Here is a 4,022-nt window from a genome sequence, read left to right on the forward strand (position 1 = left end):
AGTGGACTTTGACCTCGCATGAACAGTGTTTTCTTCATACGTCGAAAGTCCCGAGATCTGCGTCGGAACTCCCGACGTAGATCTGAACGGTTAGATTTTGCCTTGGAGTATATATACCTGTCTTCTCCATTCTAACCGTTGCCCACTCATTTCATTGCAACGAACACTCGGCCAAAACAGCCCCCAAGCATTCTAGGCTCCCCTCTCTTCACTCCTTTGCTCCCAACTTCAATTCCTAAAGGGTTTGAGTGATTAGGGAGTGGATTGAGTGAGAAAAACACTTTGAGCAAGCTTGAGCACTTGATTTCTTCGTCAAGCCGGTTTGATTTGCATTTGTTACTCTTGGGGATTTCCCCCTAGCCGGCTAGGCGTTGCCCAAGAGCTTCCATCTTGTGGAAGAGCCCTGGAAAGTTTGTATATTTCTTGATTTCTAGTGAAGAAACTCAAGTGACCTTTGTGGTATCCTTGAGTGAGGCAAGGAGGTGGAAGAGACTCCGACCTAAGTGGTCACCTCAACAACGAGGACGTAGGAGCTCCTTTGTGGGGCTGCCGAACATCAGGATAAATTCTTGTCTCCCGCGTGCTTGTTGTTGTTGTGATTTGCTCGAATTTACATGTATTTGGTTATCTTCCTCTCTCTAGCTATTTCTTAGGGTTTGGGCCTCGATCTACGGAGTGGTGGCTTATCAACATCAAGAGAGTGACCCAACACCTTACCTTACCACTAGGAAGTGGGTTTGTAAGTTATCGGCATCACAAAGTTCATTTTAGCACTTGTAGTTCATTTCCCGTAGGGGTCGGAAGTGCTGACAGTTTGCGTTGGAAGTTCTGACCCAAACTGTCAGGACTTCTGACACGTCGGAAGTTCTGACCTAAACGTCGGGACTTCTGACACGTCGGAAGTTCTGACCCAAACTGTCGGGACTTCCGACATTAACTGACTAGTGCATTTTGATTCAACTCTTTGGTTGCCGTTGTTTGGCTCCCTAGGTTTATCTAGTATCTTTTATATACTTTGTGGCTAACTTGTGAGGGGTTGTATTACTTTGATTTGGAGTTTCCATTTTGGAAACTTCTATTACTAATCGTTTCTGCTTTTAAAGGTGTTGATTTTTCAGAAACGCCTATTCACCCCCCCCTCTAGGCGACATCCTAGATCCTTTCAAGAAGAAAGACGATAGTCGTTGGGGAGGAAGAGGATGGGTATAAATACCCCCTCAGCCCCAATCACTTAAGGCGCGGCAGTGCCGCGGCTTAAGTGCGGCAGAGTCAAGATAGCTAGGGTAAGAGTGAAGTTTAGGCTGTCTTGGCTGTGAATATGAGGATGCATGTGTATGTTTGAGCACTTGGTAGCACATGTTAGCTTAAGCACAGTGTCTCCCTTTATAGTATGACTTTTCTATACTCAAATCCAACGACTTCCCGGTGGATGCGCGGCCCAGGCGCACCGCATGGCCTAGGCCTGCCAAGCGGCACGGCGAGCCTGGCTGGCACGTGAGCGGCCCACTAGCCGGCCCACGTGGCCAAGGCAGCCCAGGCAGCGATCACAGGCCAGCCCAACACAGACAGGAGGCATGGTACATTTGCAAATTAGTCCCTGAGCTTCTAGCAAATCACCCCGTAGTACATCAGCACTATTTACTCAGGTCACGTATTTTGTGATAAGAACCCTGTACAAAAATTCGGCTTGGATTCTTAACCTTCGCACCTTTTCTTCTCCCACAAAAATAGAGCACGGCAGGGAACACCGACTGACGACGAGCAGCAGCGGCGGCGGTGCCACTGCGGGGCACGGTGACTGGCGCAGGCGGACCCCTCGGCACTGGGCGGACAAGGCGCGCCCAATGGCTAGGCCCCACGCATGCTGGACAGGATGTAGCAGCCCGGCAGCATGCGAAGCACGGCGAAGGCCCAAGCAGGCACCGCGGTGGCGCTGGGGCAACGACGGGCATAGGCCACACGTGTGGGTAGCCATGGCGGTGGTGCGGGCAGAGGTCGTGGTCACTGCGTTGGCTCCAGACACGGCGAGGAGGGGGTAACCCGGCGACAACGATGGGTGGCGCAGCACACGACGGTCTCAGCATGGACAGGAGTAGCAGCGCGGCGCGGAACTCGGGCGGACAGCGCCACTGGTTGCTGCTCCAGCGCGGCCACGGAGGTACGCGTGCACATAGGGAAGCCGAGCGACGGGGCGGCGCGGGGAGACACACGGCTACAACCGGACTTGCCTGGCCACGGCATGAACTGAAGCAGAGGAGGCGCCGTGGGGCAGGGCAGCGGGTCCAGCATGAACCAGGGCTCGGTGGGGCGACACGGGAGCATGGAAGGGTAGCTGTGCACAGTGCACAGCGCCCGATGCGGACGAGGCGCGAGAAAAGAAATAGCGGGGTGCATCACCGGCTCTGGTGGCAGGCGGGCCGGTGCGGAAGATGGTGGGCGCTCGCGCGAGGCAGCAGCAGCGAGAGGAGCCGGGCGAGAGAGCAGGTGAGGTCGTGGAGCTTGCGTGCGCGGGGAAACGCCTAGGCGACATGGGTGCCATGGAGTTACTGAGGCATTGTTGAGGCTTGTGCGCATGGTGGCCGGCCGCTGAGGGTGCTCATCTTGATGGGTGCGGTAAAGAAAAAGAAAGAGCAAAGGAACAGGGCGAGCAGCGGGTCTATAGAGGCCGACAAGACAAGGCAGGCAGAGGCAGCGAAGGTCGCACGGCAAGATTATCAGCTTGACGAGACAACGAAGGCAGAGTGGTCAGGTGTAGCGTGGCCGTCAGTTGCGCGCCTGCGCGCGCATAGAACGCGAAAAGACATGGCGAGGACAGGAGGAAAGAACCACGTGCTCCAAATAAAAATTTAGACCAGATCACCAGCTTTGCAAGCAAGAGATGAGCAGTCGGTCAACGTGTACAGTCAATCGCTACTAGCATCGCTGAGTACGTTTGCCCTTTCTTCTAATTCTTTGTTTTAGAGTTATCATTGTAACGTATACATACCTATATATATATATCTCTAACGGTTTGCTAATTTAGATAATTTGCGACGTCTTGGCATAGGAAAATTTCAACACAAGCTCAAATTTGAATTAGGTTCGAAAGCTATATATATCATTCTATTTATTTATGGATTTTATTTTATTTATAAAAGTCGCTTATGCTTAATCTAATATAACAAACCATTCGCCATTTACTTTCTAGAATCGTTATCAGACATTCCTAAATATCTTTAGGTACCAATCAATTTAACTTGGCGTTGATTCGAGTCCACAACACTAAGTCACACACGATTCCCTTACCATGGCAAGTACGTTTTAAATAAAAAAAATCCGAGGAACTCATTTTAGAAAATTTTCTTAGGCCTAAATCGCGGTGCTAAGTAAGCACGTAACACCAGGGGTGTTACAACCAACCCCCTTAAAAAGAATCTCATCCCGAGATTCGAAGCTAGAACCAGACAAGGGGAAAACGCGATCATATTATGTAGATCAGGGATTACATGAAAGCTTACACGACTTCGAATACTAAACCACACGGGGATCTAGGGATACATGGTTAAGATCAACCTAATTGTCGGTGTTTTGGACCGGCGATCCCTTAACCAACTAGTGAAAATGTACTGCGTGCCCCTAATCCTAGATGGTGATGCAAAGAGACACAAGGTTTATACTAGTTCAGGCAATAGGTGCCCTACGTCTAGTCTGAGAGATCGATCTTGTATTCCTTGCACTGAAGTATTTGTAGTAGGGGGTTACAAGCAGGGCGAGAGAGGGAGCTAGTCCTAGGTCTCTACATGGAGCGGTGTAAATTGCTTGAGATGTTGATCTCAGGCAGCGGGGAAGCGTGTGTGTTACAGAGTGTTGCTTGCGCGAATGAGTGAGTCTGTGCCTGTCTGAGTCTATCCGTGTCCCCCTAGAAACAGCCCTGATCTCTCCCTTTTATAGTTGAAGGGGGGACAGGGGTGATACATGCGTTTGCTACGCGGTGTCCTATGAGTGGAGGTGGCGTTTCTGAGCCCTGTAGCTTGTCACTGTGG

Source organism: Miscanthus floridulus, chromosome 8, assembly GCF_019320115.1.
Source record: "Miscanthus floridulus cultivar M001 chromosome 8, ASM1932011v1, whole genome shotgun sequence".
Lineage (NCBI taxonomy): Eukaryota > Viridiplantae > Streptophyta > Magnoliopsida > Poales > Poaceae > Miscanthus > Miscanthus floridulus.